General features: G+C 42.5%; 2 long non-coding RNA genes across 3 annotated transcripts in view; one reads left to right on the top strand and one right to left on the bottom strand.

Moving 5' to 3' along the window:
* Positions 1 to 11,546, top strand: part of LOC103163365 — a 59,032-nt gene extending 47,486 nt beyond the window's left edge. Inside the window, exon 4 of one of the 2 annotated variants that reach the window (XR_004772105.1) lies at positions 11,108 to 11,546. This is a non-coding gene — a long non-coding RNA (uncharacterized LOC103163365). Of the gene's footprint in view, positions 1 to 4,642; positions 8,296 to 11,107 lie in introns of those variants that run through there. The other variant, XR_004772104.1, reaches the window with a different exon arrangement.
* LOC118238231 overlaps positions 1 to 18,131 on the bottom strand; it is a 54,318-nt gene that overhangs the window by 7,545 nt on the left and 28,642 nt on the right. The window lies entirely within an intron of this gene.

The raw sequence follows: 18,131 nt of genomic DNA, 5'->3' as shown, positions 1-18,131 counted from the left end.
GTCCAGTCTGTGTGGGTCCTGTGGGTCTCATTCCATGCCAAGCCTTAAGGACATGCTCCTTGCCCTGCTTCCCAAGCCGGATGTGGAGCGCCACCTAGAGTCTGACAAACACATTCTCACAGAGACCACAAGGACGCTTTAAATCCTAGGGTATTCGCCAGGTTTTGAAGATGGAATTATACATACATACATACATACATACATACATACATACATACATACATACATACATACTAAAACACGGGTAAGTAAATTAATAGATTTAATATATGAGCAAAACATCTGGTAAATATGAAGGCAAACACTGTCACTCACTAATGCTGGCACCAGAATGAATTAAAAAACGAGTTTCTAGGAAATTCCAATTTCCTGCCAGGGAGAATTCTAGACAATGAATTGAAAGTAACATGTTCCATGGCCACATCCTAAGTGTTGTTGTCAAAGCCAGAATTTCAAGAAGACATCTTGTTCTTATTAATAACTATCTGACAATTTACTGAGTGCATCTAAATTATGGAAATATTTATACCATTAAGATGGACTCAGCTGTTGTGATTTATGGAATGGGCTAACATTGTGGCTGTGAAGGAAATGGGAGGGGCACAAATCTGTCCCTTTTACTTCATTGTAAGAAAGGGAGCACGCCTGTGTCACCACACTATAATAAGCTTGACCAGAAAATGTAGATAGAGTTGCATTTCACAGACATTATCAAAGACATAAAAAGAAATTTTATGTCTTTACACAAAGCATGTTCTTTGTCTCCCCAAGCTTTGACCTAAGGAGAAAAACATCCAAGTGAGGAAGACACACCACCCACCCTTTAGCAACACTGTGCATCAGAACCACTGCTGAGTGGCTCCAGAGAGCATCTTCTCTCTGAGACATAGAGTCAAAACAGAAGAGCAGGAAAACAGGGTATTAAAATACATTTGAGTCACCTTGGTTCAGTCTTATCTATTCATATAGCTGTATCATTTTCCATACTATCTAGCACAGAGTGGCTAGCCGATGAAGACTTCTTGAACACCAAATGAAGGCTCACTAGAAACACTCATATACGCTGGGTGTTGGTGGCGCACACCTTTAATCCCAGCACTCCGGAGGCAGAGGCAGGCAGATCTCTGTGAGTTTGAGGCCAGCCTGGTCTCCAGAGGGAGCGCCAGGATAGGCTCCAAAGCTACACAGAGAAACCCTGTCTCGAAAAAGAAAGAAAGAAAAGAAAGAAAGAAAGAAAGAAAGAAAGAAAGAAAGAAAGAAAGAAAGGAAGGAAGGAAGGAAGGAAGGAAGGATGAAAGGAAGAAAGAAAGGAAGAAAGACATATACATGCGTAGGGAAAAAAATCAGTTGGTACCTATCTCTCTCATCTGCAGTCCACTTAGGAGGTGGCTGATTGGCATCTTTTCTCCGAAGCCTTCAATGGCTGTTCACTACTCCACCAAATTTCAGTTCTTCTGCCTATTTTCAGATGTCCTATTTACATACAATTCAATATGAACCACCTTGCCCTCTGCTATGTATTTCTTCATGGTGCCACCAATCCTACACACATTTCCATTTGCAAACTTTTTTACCTCTCCCTTTCCCCAAAGCTATGGAAAGTCCACATTATCCAAGAACTATTATTCTATCAGAAAAACATTTTTCTCATATTATGTATTTTTATAATTTCCCCCATCACCCCACCTACTCCATGTCCATTCTCTCTCTGTCTTTCTCTCTCTCTCTCTCTCTCTCTCTCTCTCTCTCTCTCTCTCTCTCTCTCTCTCTCTCTCTCTCTCAGGAATGGGAGGAGGAAGAAAGGAGGGAGAGAGCAAGGAAGGGATAGAGTGAAGAAGGGAGGGAGAGAGGGAGGAAGGGAGGTAGGGAGGGAAGGAGGGAGGGAGGGAGGGAGGAATGAAGGAAGGAAGATCTATTTATTTTGAGTTCAGTGTTTTCCTTCCCTGGTGCATTCTTCCTTCCTCCTTCCCCTCCTCTCCATCTGCTCCCCTCTTGTTGCAAGCTGATACACTCTCTCTGATCTACACCACATCAAGGAGCCATAGCTACACATGTCCTCTCCATCTTCTACTTTCATGGATGTTAGCTTTGTCATTTTGTATAGCCCCTTTACCTCATCCAGTGTATGGTTCATGTCTTATTGTTAATCTATAATAAACTCCTTTTTGGTTGGCACAGAACAAAATTGGGTCTACCTCATGAAGAACCTGGAGTGTCAGGTCCAAAGATTTATTTTAGCCTTGAAACAGACATAAGATTGCAAAAGGAAAGCCAGTCTTCCAAAAGCATCCTCTTTTCCACAGATGCTCAGGGATCACAGCCAAGTAATTATCACTTGTTAATTATAAAGGGAAGATATGGAGGAGGAAAATTCCTACCATGGTCCATGTCCCATAGAGCTTTCTGAAAGCTTTCTGATTGTGTGTGTCCAGTGAGTGGTGAGGGGTAGATGTTGCACCTCAGTTCTCATCTCCCTGTCATTAGGAAAGATGGGGTCTACTGTTGGCCATGAGATGTTCAATGAGCCTGTTCTACCCAGACCTTAAGTGGGGCTGAAGTGTTGCCTGGTTTTATTCTTGATTGGAATGAGCAGATCCATTATCCCGAGGCATCCAGAAGCATGATGATAGAATTAAATATAGTGTGGGAAGGCTGAAGGGGGGAAGGTAAACCAGCCAGAGGGGAAAAGGAGTAGTGTTGGGGGGGAATAATTGAGAACAAAGTGAGACGGCATATATCTACAAGATGCCATAGTGAAACCCATTATTTTGTCTGCTAACCTGAATTTAATTTGAAGAAAAGAAGAAGAAGAAAAAAAAAAGAACTTCAAACAGAATCAAGCATTTTGTTTGTACAACTGTTTGACGAGCTCTTCTCTAAAAGCTACAGTCTTGATAAATGTGCTTAGTAAAAGTCTACTTGAAACCAAATAATGTAACTTTGGAGGCAGAGGATTTGAATAAGAAAAAACAAAAGGGATGCATTTCATGATTCCCTGGCATTTGTATTCAGACATTTGGGCTGAAAGATCAATGTTTCACCTCCTCTCTGAAAGCTGGGATTTCCTTGACGGGGCTAGCACAATGGCTGTCAGGAAGTTGTCAGTCTTCATTATCATAGATTTGCAGTTAGAAATTCACCCGCTTGATAAAAATCAATATTACTGGCACAAATTCATGGACATGCACAGAATGGCAAAAACTGTGAGCCACCCAACTCACAACTTCCCACTTGTGCCTGGACAAGGTGATGCTCTGCCCTGTTGTCTCTGTGTCCATATTAAAAAATGAGTGGGGTTTTTTGTTTGTTTGTTTGTTTGTTTGTTTTTTGCAGAGTTAAGAAGATTTAGTGTTTTGGTTCACTTTGTTAATGATTTAGCTATTTAAAATAAAATGTTCCCAAGTATAGTGCTGTATGTTCCCAAGTGCAAGAATGTGATGTGCTTTATGAAGGAAATGAATGTGTTAGATAAGCTTTCTTTAAACATGCCGTTTGCCAAGAGTTCATCATTTGTTAATAAACAGCATTATGAAATGAGGCCTCTTCAAATAGCCTTTTTTACCCACATCTAAAGCAAGGTTCTGCACTATTGGTGAGGGGAAAATGTGATCAAAGACTTCAGGAACAACTCCTGTGTCCTCTAGAACAGTGGTTCCCAACCTTTCTATTGCAGCCACCCTTTAACACAGTTCCCCACTTTGCCCCAACCATAAAATTATTTTCATTGGTATTTCATAACTGTAATTTTGCTACTTTCATGAATCGTAATGTAAATATGTGATATTCACCGTCTGATATGTGATCCCTGTGAAAGGGTGGTCTAACCCCGCCCCAAGGGTCGAGACCTGCAGGTTGACAATCACTGCTCTAGAAGCAACAGTTCAGCCTTCTTTGATTGAACATTTGCAGCAGCTTTGTAGAACAAAACTACTGAGACTGCTAAGGCTCAGCTCCACGTACATTCAATGGTTGTGGTACATTCAATGACCACAATGAAACATCAGGTCACTTGACATGTGATATAGAACCAGAGCCTTGATTTTGATGCCAGATGCATTGTAATGGGCCTTCAAAGCACCTACCCACTTTGAGGAAGACTGCACAGTTCTTTTTACCTTCCTAAGGCAATGGTTCAAGATGGCAAAGAGAATTAAGTGATGGGCATAGAGTCTAGCACAGTGTTTAGGATGTGGTAATCGGGGATGACTTTGTCACTGTGACTAAATACCTGACAGGAAGCAACTAAGGAAGGAAGAGGTTGTTAGGGCTCATACGTTGAGTATATAGCCCATCATCACAGGGCAGGCACAGCTTCTAACTGGCAGCAGGAATATAAGGCTGCTTGTTCATATCTTGGTTGGTCAAGAAACAGAAAGCAGAATGCTGGGACAATGCTGTCTTTCTCCTGTCTTTTTATTCAGTCTATGATCCCAGCCCATGGGATGATGCTGCCCTCATGCAGGGCAGGTTGTCCCCTACCCTTAGACCTCTCTAGAATGGCCTTCACTGGCATGCCCAAAGGCACACTTTGTTAATATCCTACCTATTTTTTAAGCTAGTTAAGTTCACAATCAAAAATTAACTATTACAAACTGCTTGACACAGTGTTGTTATTGACTGTCATTCTTTCTTTCTCAAATAGATGTCATCTCTGTTTCAGTGGCTCATGACATTACAAGAATGAAAATGACTTCCTGTGGGCAGATCTCTGCATTTGGCAATGGGACACTGAATGCCCTATGTATATAGAAATGTATGTCAAGAGCCAGGCAGGAATCAATTTTCTGTCAAAAAATATAGCTCTCCACCACATCCCAGTTACTGTCCCAATGTCTACATATATACAGCTCAACTGGGCGTAAACAACAATACAACTGTCTTATTGTCAACACTACTCACAAATGGAGCTCTATGGATTGCTCAGCCTGTTCTTGAGTTCAAATTAAAACATCATGTCCCAATTCATCCAGAGTTCCCAGTGGAGAAGATGGTGTTTGTGGAGGGGTGACACTCTGCCATTGTATTATTGACCCCTGTGCATATTCCTCAATGGGTAGCATTAGTCTTGGGCTCCACGCATTGGCCTCCAGCATGGATAGAGATGGAGCCACATGAGCCCAAGTGCACTGCTAGGTGATGTAGATATGAATTCTCAGCCTCTACTGAGGAAGAAGGGGCAAGAAGCCTTGAAAATGAATTTCCAAAATTGCATGTTTTTTTTTTTTAACAGAGAAAATTATCCTCCTTTGTTTGGCTTTTTTTTTTTTTTGACCCATTTTTCTAGAAGAACAGATAGCTGCCTACCAGCCTCAATTTTAACTGCCTCTTGTCTCACTTACTTTCATGATGAGAGTTACCAGAGAAGGTAGGAGAACCAATCCACCCCTCCTGCGTCACAGGTGCCATTTGTTAGAAAAAAAAGAGAAAAAAAACCGACAATTTTCTTCTCCCTTAGCTGAAACAAACAGATCACATCAGTTATCAAAAGGGGGAAGAGATCAAGGAAATCCCAAGTATAAGGAGAAATAACACACAGTCCCTGGATCTCCACAGATTGAAAAACCTGCTGAAGATAGTAATTATGGAGGATGTTTTCCAAAGAATATCAGAGCACATCTGGAAACTAAATAACAACGGTGAGGGTTCCAATCAGCTGGCGTTTTCCAGATAATCCCTTAAGACAATTAATAAAATGCTGCACACAGAGGCAAAGAGAAATTTTCACTCTGCTCTGTTTATGCGAAATCTTGAAAAGAGCATATCAAAATTCACCTCTAATCGCTTGGCCTGATTAAGCGCCCTCCTTGTGGGGTTCTGCAGAGATCCCTGGGATCTGCCTGTCTTGCAACTGTCTCCTTTGGTTTCCTTTTGTCTGCACTGAATAGATGTGTGGCTGTTTCAAATGGTCCTTTTGACACTACACCATTCTGACAGCATCAGTGTGTCTGAGCCCCAAGGAAGAAGGCCATTTGCTGTGGGAGGCAAGGATGGGGAAAGCACATTTTTCTTGAGAAATACCCTGATGAGGGGACTCCCGCCAAAGAGCCAAGGTCAAAATTAAGCCTGGACTGGGCTCTCCCCTGACTAGCGGGAGGCATTTATTTGGAGATCTTCTTTGTTAGGAAGATGGCTATTAGACAGGGTAAAGAAAGAGAAAGGAAGTGACTTCAACCTTTTGCTTATCTGTGAAAGCAGCCATTCCTCCCTGGGCTTCAGTACGGCTAGGCTAGTCTGTCAAAAATCATGGAGTGGGGGCAAATTGAGGCCAGAGTAGAAAAAAAAGGCCAAGTCTAGACTTCACAGCCTCCTCCCTCCCTTCCTCTTCTCTTGCTGTGTTTTCTCTTCCCTTTTCTTCCAGGTACATGCTAACCTCTTGTAAATCAAATGCTCTCTATCCGCTGCAAAACTTTGATCCACTTAGCCTGGAGAACATCCATTGACGTTTTTTCTCTAAAAGCTCACAATGAATTCCTAACCCCAGCCCCTCAAACTACCACCATGTTTTGGAGATAGAGTCATTTCCAAAGTAACTAGGTTAAAATAAAGTCATTAGGATGAGCTCTAATCAAATATGACTGATATTCCTATTAAAGGGGATAACTGGGAGGCAGACACATAGTAGGGTTCAAAATACCAAATGAACAAAAGCTGAACATCAACAGGCCAAGAAGATAGTCCTCAAACAGAGCTTTCTTTCACAAATCACAGCGGAAACCGACCCTGCAGATTCTGACTTCCAGCTTCCAGAATTCTAAACAGTGCATTTCCATGTGGAAGCCATTCCTCAGAAGTCCTTTGTTATGGCAGTCCCAAGACTATAACACTTGCACTCCAGCATGAGGGGGGCTTTGAAATCCTTGGTTTACTTATTTCATTATCATGTCCTTAATTTAAAGACATATAGGCAGGCCTAGTGGTACACACATAATCTAGCTATTCTAGAGACAGAAAGTTCACAAGTTCAAGGCCATTATGGGCAACCAGGTAAGACAGTCTCAAAAATTAAAAGAGATAGACAGCTGGAGATGACAGCACAGTGGCAGCTTGCCTAGCATGTGTGAGGCCTCTGATTCAATTCCCAGTACCATAACAAAGAAAAATAATTAGTTAAGCCACCCATTTGTTGTTTTTATTTTTATGTATATGTTTGTGTGTTTGTGGGGAAGTACACACGTGTGTAGATGCATGTGCATTTGTGCATGTGTGTGTTCGGATGTCAGAGGGCAACCTTGGGTGTCATCCTGTATAATGCCATCCACCTTCATTGAAACAGGGTTTCTCATTGGTCTATATGCCAATTAGGCTAGACTAGCTGGCCAGCAAGCCCAGAGACCCTGCCAGTCTCCTCCCCCTCACACTGGGAGTATGAGTGTGAGCCACTGCACCTGAGAGCTTCCTAAATTTACCATTTGACTAAAACATCTGGACTGTGAATTTACTGCCCCATGTTCTCTGCTTGACCCTCCCCGCTTATTCCTTACTCTATTGTAGCTGTACAGATCTACTCAGGTCTCAGAGAGAACCTGTTCTCTACACATGTGGTCCCCTCTTCCTCACAAATTCCCCCTCCCCGTAAGTCCAGCTTACAAGCACTGTAGACACACAGATTTTCTGAGCTGCCATGTTTGGGAGATGTCATTCCCGAACTGCAAAATCAGGTGAGATACTCCCAGCACCGTGAGCTTGTGTGTGTGTGTGTGTGTGTGTGTGTGTGTGTGTGTGTGTGTGTGTGTGTGTCTCAAGAAGAATATTCTGTGATGAAAACCTCTTCCTTTGCTCACCTCACCCACTAGACTAGAGGAATGGCTGCCCAGTGTTCAGTTTCAGAGTTGCAATACCTGGCTCAGTGAGTATCAAGAAATTCAGTTTCACGCAACAATAATGCATTAAAACTTCTTGTGTTGGAGGCTGCTGGTATAACTGGGTTGTAGAATGCTCACCTAGAATGTACAAGGCCTGGGGTTTGATCCCCAGCACCAAAACAGACCATTGTAGTGTTCTTAACTAATCAATATGAAATAACTACAATAGGAAACTCCACTTTTCATATTGGAAATGGCCTTTCCTCATCCTCAGAGTTTAGCAAGCATTGCTGTCATTCAGCAGACCCAGGACAAAGTCCAGCCTGCGGAATGGTTGCCTTGCCCATCCCAGAGCTCCAAGTGGCTTTCCCTGGGAGTGCAGGCTTGGAGGCACTGAGGGCATCCTTCAGTCCTACTGTGGGCACTCACTGCTTTTCTCATTAGCATTGGATTCTTTGAAAATATTTCCCCAGAAATTCCTCATCCAATGTACTTTCTTAGCATTCCACTTCCCCAAACTTGTTAATGTAATTCTAAGCAAAAGTCTAATTGGTTGTCTTTCTTCAGAGAAAACATACATGCTATCCAAAGCCTATGAGGGGGTTTTGAAGGGATAGATGTGAACAAATAGTTTTTCCTGTAAGAGGAAAACATTCAAAGACACGTGAGTAGTTCTTTCATCTCCTCTTGTAGAAGGTACACATGCTGTAAACAAATAGTTAATTCTTACCTTCACTTTCCTTTCCCTAGACCCTGCTGGGGACCAGTGCCCTGCAATAGTCAAATCAGGGTGAGGGTAGAAGTTAGTGTGAGCAGGATCGTATCAGCCTCAGGATGTCAGCCCTTGGGTAGCAGTGTGTTAAGTCATTGAGCGAGGAAGAAGGTCTGGCTTGTTCTGTCTGTGATCAGACCTCACACTGGATTTACAACTGCCCTTAAACTCTCAGGGATCACCCTGCCTCAGCCTCTTGGGTCCTGGGGATTATAAGTATGAACAACATTCCAGTTCATGGGTTCCGTTTTAACTCTCTTTATGACTTTCTACAGATTCAGAAAAGGAGAACACTAGTTTCACTTCAGAATATGCCCATGTAGTTTCTGCGTCACAGCAGAAAGTAGACACAAGTCTTGGTGGATTTATTTGTGAGGTACTCAAACAAGAAAAGTCAGGAAGTGTTGCTGAGGATGTGAGAAGGCCTTGCCTTTCCAAGTGGTGGAAGGATCTGTCTACCTGTGGTTGACTGAGTCCCCAACCCTGCCTCATCACGTCCCTGTTGACTTTGAGGGAAAAAAAATCTTAGTCATTTGCAAGCCCAGATTCCTAGGCCAGATGTAGCTTCTTCCCTGACCTCCCTGGCTGCCCTGTTTTCAAGACTGACATGTTTGTGTCCACAGTTACCCTGTCTTCCCCTCCCCCTTTTGCCAACATTTTAGCCCAATCTGCCAACTGCCCTATACATCCATGACTTCAGACCTGAAACATTTTAAGCCACAGTGGAGAATTCTGTAGAGCACTTCCCCCAGAGAATTCAGTCTCTAATCTCTTCCCTTCCCCCCCCGGCTGACTCACTAGGGCAATGGTTTCCTCAAAGAATTCCAACAAATTATTTAGGCACTACTCCCCTTCCTGAGAGATGTCGGCTGTCTTTAATCAAGCTTGCTTTTCCAACTGTTCCCCATTTGATACCTTCAAGCAGTTAGAATGTTTTCTTCAACTAACACTGCATGGCTTCTCACTCTCTGCAGACTCACAACCATGGATCACACTTCAGCAGTGGAATAATGTGTAAGACACAGGGAAAGGCTTCGTAAGGCTGATTTTCACAGGAATAGACATTTCCCATCAAAACACAAACGTAAATACTTGTAATCAGAGTCATTGTCAATGCTCACTCAGTTTGTTAGCATTGCCTTTACATATTTGAATGAATGTTTAAGTTAGACCATCCCAATTATGTGATCCTAGTACCATGTAGTCCCTACATACTTGTAAAGGGTATTTACTTCATGGTAGCGCTGCCAAATCCTAACTTCTGAAGTCAATGGGTTATGTTATACAGACCTGCAATTAAATAGCTATGAAACATTTGCTGAAGGCTTTGATAGTTTAAAGCCTTCTGTTAGACTCGTACATAGATATGTATATTCTTATAGATATGTATATTTTGGAATACATGTGTATCTCCACAACACCTCATGTGTGGTCATGATATCCATCACATAAACTTCTTCATTTTTCCAAACCTTGGGATACAATTTCAAACCACATATAAACGGACTTTATACTGCACATATGTGCCACACTGGGCCCTACCACACAGATAGCATCATTATTTCCACACTGACTGATTCACAGTCTAAACCCAGGAAAAGGTCTCCAAGAAAAGATGTTTTAGGACCAACTTTCCGAGTGGAAAGTCTCCATGGGAATGTCCAGAGTAACTCTGATACTTTGTGGTGGGGGGCAACAAAGAAAGCCCCCAAACCAGGACCAAAACCAAACAAAAGGAAGAGCATTAAAAAGCTATGTGATGAAGTGGGATGCTATAAACCTTTTACTATGGCTTGCTTGGAAAGAGCTTGCTTAACAAACGTAGCCATCTTCTATTCAAATGCAAAACAATAAAACATTTTATGGTATACTATCACATACCACGATGTGGATGGAATGGTTAGGTTCAATCGAATCTTGGAAAAGAACAGCGTGTGTTTGCTCTTCGAGGAAAAGTCAGCCCTTTAAAAGAGACAGAAAAGGGAAAAAAGGGAAGAGGGAGAAAGAAAGGGAAGCAAAGAAACTTTTTCTACAGAGTTTTGGGGATGATGGGAATTGTCTGGAAATGATGCCAACTGGAGAATGGGGACAAAAGAGAAGCAAGCTTTTGTCCTGGAAAAGGGGAGTCCAGGGAGGGAGATGAAGACTGTTTTCACATATTTTAAGGGCAATTACTCAGGAGAGTTGTTAATTGTAGAGTTACGATGTGAAGCGAAAAAGAACAGAACTAGAGCCAATGGGTAAACACTGGAGGGGAAGAGTGGACTTGTCTCAATAAAGACCATTCTGCATGATAGCTTCACCACAAAGGAATGGGCTGTGCTGGGAACAATTGAATATTCTGAGACTGAGAGGCTCAGCCAACCTCCAGGAAGAGTGTTCTACACTGCTACAGTTTGGATCTTAAGTGTCCCCCAAAAGTTCACATGATACAGGTATAGTCCCCAGGGTAGAGCCATTAGGGGGTGTTAGAATTTTAGCATGTGAGCCTTTAGATAACTGGAGGAACCCCAATTCCTTTCTTCTCCTGCAGTTTTTATCTGGCATCCCCTTTCATCGTGATGAAAAACACCCTTACCAAAGGACCCATGGATCATGGAAGCTGCAGAAGTACTTCTCAAAACAAACCTTTCCCTTCACAAACTGACAATTGGGTATTTTTTTATAGTGACAAGAAGCTGACTATCATGCACAGGTAATGGATTCCCACAGCCAGCAGACTCCAGATGCCGTGACCTACATGACACTGACTGAATTGGGGTGTCTTACAAGCCTAGAACTTGCTTGAAACTCCAAACCAGTCATTCCAGACATGCTCTCAAAGCTGACTGTGCCCCGAATAGGATTTGCACTGAAACAGTGATACATACTGGATTGACCTCACTGTCTGGCATTCACCATGAAGGAAAGAATTCTTCCTCTTAAAGCATAATTTTTCAAGAATAAAGCCTTTCTCAAATTTGGAGCACAAAGGTTTTGTTTTGTTTTGTTTTGTTTTCTTGTGGGGAGGTGTTTTTTTCTTCCTATCATTTATTCTGAGTTCTTACTATTTATTACATGTGTTGAAGTTTGGAACCACAATATACTGTAAGAGTGCAGGGGAATCCCACTGCCAGGGCCTCCTCTTTTTTTGGCCATCTTCCTTCATCTTTACTTGTCATGTCTTCGTGGGTTCTGTTCTCGACTCCCTTAGCATATTTTCTTTCTGAGGTAAAATGAAGGACACTATTGCTCTGCTCTTCCCTAGTCAAGAAGGCAAACAGCCTTTTGGAAGAGATCAGAATATGGAAGTCAAAGAATCACTGAGGGGGGCTCTTCATCTTGTTCCTGGTTTGTCGTCAGACTTGCCCCTCTAAATTGCCAAGGAAGAGAGAACCTGCTCCATCATTTAAATAGATTCCTTTCTCCTTTGTTTCCACACTTACTTCACAACACAAGAGAACCTAAGGCAGAAGAGGGCAACACAGTAAGTCATGATGGGCTTCATCCTCATGAAGAGCCTCTCATTCCTCAGAGGCTAACCATCAACATTCAACACCCGGATCCTCACTGCTGAGAGCCAGCCTGATGCTGGGGAGTGCCCACAAAAGCAAAGGTTAAGTTCCATCCCAGGCAGTCACTCCCCCTTCCTAAGCATTAACACTTCTCCGAGGTTCTGCCCCGTTGATTTTGCATTGCTCAGTCTAGACAGGAGTCTTCCTGTGTGTGATTTGTTCATGCGTTTTCCTCACCTTCCTTTTGGGGGTTCTCTTCTGGGGATGCTATAAAGCGATGAATAACGGATACAAAATCCGTAAGGTTAGGATAACTTTTAGTAGATAAATGCCAACCAACAGCAAGCCAGAGCATGCCAAAGCAGCAAGGCTAGAGAGCTCCCATGTGCCTTGTCTGTCTCTTAAAAACCTCTCCTATATCACCCTCACATCACCTTGACCACACCCTGACGGCCGTGGTTGGGCACACCTGTAGCCAGTCCTTAGGAGGCATGGTTATGGCGTCTCCCTATAGCGCTATTTTCCCTCTTATGTAGAATTCCTAGTTTAAGTCAATGAAAATCCACTTTGGGTGGAGATTCTATGAAGACAGGGCACCTCACGAGGCACAAAGGCAACTGTCATTTAAGTTTTCCATTACATAGGAATCACTTATAAAGCAAAATATTAAATGTGAACAGCACATGACCTCTAAGTGCCTTAAATGAAAAGGCATCTCCTTGGCTATGCAGATGGTTGAGGGATACATGAAGCAAACTGATCTACCACTGTCGGGGAAGACATCAAGATAACTGGTAGCCCAGTGTGTTTTTTCCAGTATCTCTTACTTTATGTTTAATATTTCATATATCTCACACAATGGACCTATGACAATGTGGCATTATATTACTTTTATCCCAAAGGGGAAAATGGAAGCTTAAAGAGATTAAGCAAGGCCTACTTCAATTCAGGCTAACTCTGAATTATTAGAGAGCCCTTGCTCCTCTGGATTCCAGGATCTGTTCCCCGACCCACCTCACCCCAGGTATTTCTCCAAGAGTGACATTTCCATCTATAGTGCATTCTTCTATTTCTACTTGAGACAATTCAATGTTTATTTGGTTGTGATTTGAGGCAAACTCCCAAGTACTTGAAGTTCTCCAGTCTGAGCAGGCTCTGGGAGATGCCACAGGGGTCTTCATTCTGGTTTCGTTTCATTTCTACTGTGCTCTGGGCCTAATTTCTCTAAAGAGTCCTTGGATTGGGCTTGGGAAGGGCAGGGGGGTGGAGGACAGAATGTAGTCAAGCGTTCATTTCTCACTGAAAGGGCAACTGTCTACTGAGTCCTCACAGTAACTTGAGTAGGTGTGTTACTTAATACGCCAGGAGAAAATGCCCACCCCGAGAGTCTGAAATCATGGATTTAATAGGCCTCCCACTGCTGCTCGGCCGCCTTCCCAAGGCTCGTTTGAATTGTTTCCTCGGCTAGTGGCCCCTTCTGTCAGAGACTCGGGGATACTGTAATTATTGGTCTGTGGCAAGGGGTGACCTGTGGCTGTTCTGCAATTGTGGAATATTAAAATTGATATTAAAGAACTTCTTGTGAAGGATGAAGAGAGACTGGGAAAAGAAAGAAGAGCATTTGATCTTGCACCTGACTGAGTCTGTGCCTCTTGGGGGAAGGTGTTCTGGCTGGTATCCAGCTTTCCACACTCAGAAAAAACTAAGCCTTCTAAAGACCTATTCCGGGAATACCTTGGCATGTGGACACACTGGCCAGCCACGCACAAGCCAAGCCTGTGCAGAGTCTTGCTTAGGACTCCTCACCCAACTCAACAACATCCCACTGTAGAGGAGGTAGCTCAGGAGGAGACGGCTGCCTTTTCACATAGGCATCTCCCTTTTAAAAGGAGGAAGACTCTGCCACAGGGCTGTAAGACATGGCTGTGGAAGATGTGATGGCCTTTTGAGTTCTAGCCTGAGACATAATAAACGTCATTGACCGGGAGACTTGTACAAGTCACTAACTGAACTTGTTACTATTGAAAAGCTATGGATCTAGAAGGTTCTCCAGATTATGAGAAGTACATGCTTCATGAAGTTTAAGAATAGAATCAGCCTTTTGACCATATTCATCTCCTCTTGGAGACTGTAGATAGGTTGCAGCAGCAGAGAAGCAAGAGGTGCTGGCTGTGTGTTTTATAACAATGGCTAGACTTTTCTTCTCTGATTACGCTTCTGTGTTTAATCCTTCATGGAAATGACTGTACCTTTGGCTTGAGAGCTCCTGCATTCTCACCACTTTGACCTATCAGAAGGTTCTAGGAAGAGAGTGCAACTATTTCTGAAACCAAAAATACATTGTACAGACTTCCTTGATGGGGGATGTCCTTCTGTATATATGTTTATATTATTGGTTGGTGAATAAAACACTGTTTGGCCAATAGCCAGTAGAGGCAGGAAGATAGGTGGGACTAGGGACTAGGAGAATTGTGGGAAAAATAGGCAAAGAGAGGTGCCAGTAGAGACACCATGGAGGAACCAGGAGGATAAGATACGCCAGACATTCTCCAGTAAGATAAGACGATGTGGAAATAAATAGATTAATAGAAATGGGTTAATAATTAAGACAGAGCTAGCCAATAAGAAGCCCTAGCCATCGGCCAACAGATTTATAATTAATATAGCATCTCTATGTGCTTAATTTGGGGCCAAACAGAAAATGCCAGTAGCACTTCCTTTCTGAAAAGCTTTCTCAGAAAATGCAACCAGACTCTAATCAATGTTAGACCGAGTATTTGATGGCACTCACCAATCATCTGAGTGTGTAGTGGGCTACACCATCTGTTCTTCATACCTAAACAACAACAACAGAATCACATAGTAATGCATTTCTCAGAGGTGGGAAATGGGGTAAAAGATTCCATATGATGAGAAAACAGGAGGGGCTAACTGTGGGAAAAAAAGGAAGCCAGTTGCAGGGAGAGGGGCAATATGGGAGGAGGACAGAGGTTGGGCACTGTGAAGTAGGGAATGAATGAGAGCAGTTTCAGGACACATCAGTAGGAAAATGTCATAATAAAACACACTATTTGATATGCTAACCTAAAAACTGATTTTAAAAAATTAGTTCATTTCAAAAAAGTTTAGAGTTGTTTACTATTGCAAGCTATCCCACTGCTGCCCCAGTAGGACACAAGTTTCTGTTTATCCAACATACACATACTATGAATACTACCTACCCCTTGGTTTTCAAAATGGCCATTGTGGTGTCACAGTGCTTCTGTAGCCCCTACAGATTCAAATAAACAAAAACAGAAACTACAAAGTGCATATGGAGGGTTCTCTAAGGACACACATACAGAAAAGAACACACCAGATGTAGGCTAGATACTACCTATACTTTCAAACATTCCCCTAAAGTCTTGAAATGGACATCCTGTGGATACTGGAACTTACTTATGTAAAATCTACTTTTGCACACAAGTGCCTAGGCCAGTATATTCTCAAAAAAAAAGTAAATTTATCTTGTCAAATATTAATATGGGAGCATGAGGGAGACATCAATCATTGCTGAGAAGGCTTCTTCATCTGCCAGTGTGACTGGTTCTGCAATCAAAGGTTTAAATTCTGTCTCTGTCACTTCCCAGGCTGGGTGTCAATACATTGCTTGTGTTCTGGTTGTTCAGTTGAATAAAATGCAGATAATACCATTCCTGACACCATGTAGGTATTTGAGAAGCAGTTAAGTTCATATCTATCTATCTGTCTGTCTGTCTGTCTGTCTGTCTATCCATTTCCATCTATCCATTCATCCATCCACCATCTTTGTATTCATCCATCGTCTACCTATCATCTATTTTATTGTGAACTATATCATCCGTGTGTGTGTCTTAAGTGTGTGAGTCTCATGTATGCACATGTGCGTAAAATACATAGGATATTGTCTAAAATAAATGCTCAAAAATTGACAGTGATTAATTTCTAGAACCAGATAGAAGGGATAGTAAAATAAAGGAATTAAAAACCAAAAGTAGGCTTTTAGGTTCAACGGTGAGAGAATAAAAAAGATCAAAGATGAATATGCATTTTCTGAGCAGGTTAGGAGATGCAGTTGAGTGTGCGGGCAGCTGTCAGAGAGGAGAAGCAACTTGGCTGCTGCATAAAAAATCCACAGTTGTCAGGCCCATGCTGGAGGCTGTTCTTCACTGCTTTCCAGGACTCACAGAACCAGCTGCCTGCACCCAGCATGAGCTCACACAGTCCCTTTGCTAATTCTACTCCTAGAATTGAAAAGTCAGAGCCAAATGTATCTAGTACCTCAGAGCAATAACCTCATCCACCAACAACACCAAGGCCTGAGAGTTGAATTTGCATGTGGACTGCAGCAAATACACAGTGAGGAAATAGCTTTGTGTTCTGGAAGCATCCGGCCTCTTTGCAACGGTTCTTCATTTCTTGAAGTTCTGAGAGATTATTGTACTCTCAGGGTGATCCACTCTGTTTCCTGAACCTATAGGACTGCAGACATCCGTCTGTTGGGACAGCCGTACCAACGTGTCACTAAGTGATGGATGCTTTCCTATGGCTCTGCTCAAGAGCTTGAAGGTAAGCTCTCACTTCAGCTCCACAGACAGCTGAGGCAACAGATGGTCTTTCTGGAGGTCTGCTCAATTGCTGCAGTCTGAGGTTTGGAGGCCGGCCCCCATTTGTTGGTAGTTAAAATAGACTAGGAAAGTAAAGAACTCTTACAGAAATGGATGCAGCAAATATAGTGGCTACTAGGATGAATGGGTAGGAAGTTGGGAAATGTTTGTGGAATTGTCTCCCTGACTTTAAAGGATCTAATAAATTTATGCTACAAGGCATATGAGGGAGCCAGAGTTGTTTTGAAGCCATCTCTATAATGCTTGCATCCTGGCTATCTTTCAGCACACAAAAATGTCAAGTGAGCCAAACACAACTAAAAGACAACAGGGTAGATCTCTTCTCAAAACTGAGTGGTATACTTAACAATTACTTATAACCAGGCCTTGGAACATGTGTATTTTCGTAAGCACTTTGAGGGATATGGGAGAATGTGTACTTTGTTTCAGACCATCTCTGAGACTCAAACATCCTCCACAATAAGAAATATCTGTTCATATAAAACTAGAACACTCAATGAGGGGCTGGTGTGATGACTCAGTTGGATGAGTGCATGCTATATACACAAGAGGACTTGAGTTCTGATTCCCAACACAGGTAAAAGAAAAAAAAAAGATAGGTATAATGATGTACCTGTAACCCCCATGTTAGCAGGGCAGAGAGAGATGGACTCCTGAAGCTCATTGGCCAGCCAGCCTAGCTAAATCCGTAATCTCTGGGTTCAGTGAGAGACTCTGTCTCAAGAAGTAATTCAGAGAACAATTGAGAAAGACATCCAAAACCAATCTCTGGTTTACATACATGTTCACATTTATTCACATACCACACACAGAGAGAGACACACAAAGAATATTTGATAAACCCATGGGATTCTTAGCAATATACTAACTAAAAATAGTCATTATTCAGAGACATAAACTTCACAGGAAAACAGTTTGGTTTGAAGCTTGCTATTTATATTGCATGGTAGAAACCTTGATGCCATCTTAACCCTGCAACTGAAGGGCAAGTTGTGAGATGGCTCCAACAGTTTGTCTCTGAGGAGCTGGGGAGACAGTGCAGTTGCTAAGGTGCTTGCCACACAAGTATGCTAACCTGAATCAAGAGTCTCAGCATTCAGTTAAAAACCAGGAAGATATCACATCATAAGGTCAAACGGTTGGACAAGTCTGAAAGTTATATTACAGTGAAGGGCACCAACACTTCAAGAAACGTACTATCAACTAGAAAGGGAAGTTGATCTCAGGACAAAGTACCATTGCAGCCAGGATGCTACGGGAAAGATGGTGATATCCTCAGACTCTCTCTAGAATGCAGTGGGTGCCCTACCACACTAGTGACACATAAAACGCCACAATGTCATAGACCATAAGATGATTCCCATCCAAACAGTGCAGAGCCATGTTTCTCAACCTGTGGGTCACAACCCTTTTTGTG

This window comes from Cricetulus griseus, assembly GCF_003668045.3.
Source record: "Cricetulus griseus strain 17A/GY chromosome 1 unlocalized genomic scaffold, alternate assembly CriGri-PICRH-1.0 chr1_0, whole genome shotgun sequence".
In the NCBI taxonomy this organism is placed as follows: domain Eukaryota; kingdom Metazoa; phylum Chordata; class Mammalia; order Rodentia; family Cricetidae; genus Cricetulus; species Cricetulus griseus.
The sequence above is the reverse complement of the archived record's forward strand: the minus strand, read 5'-3'. Positions and strand labels throughout refer to the sequence as shown.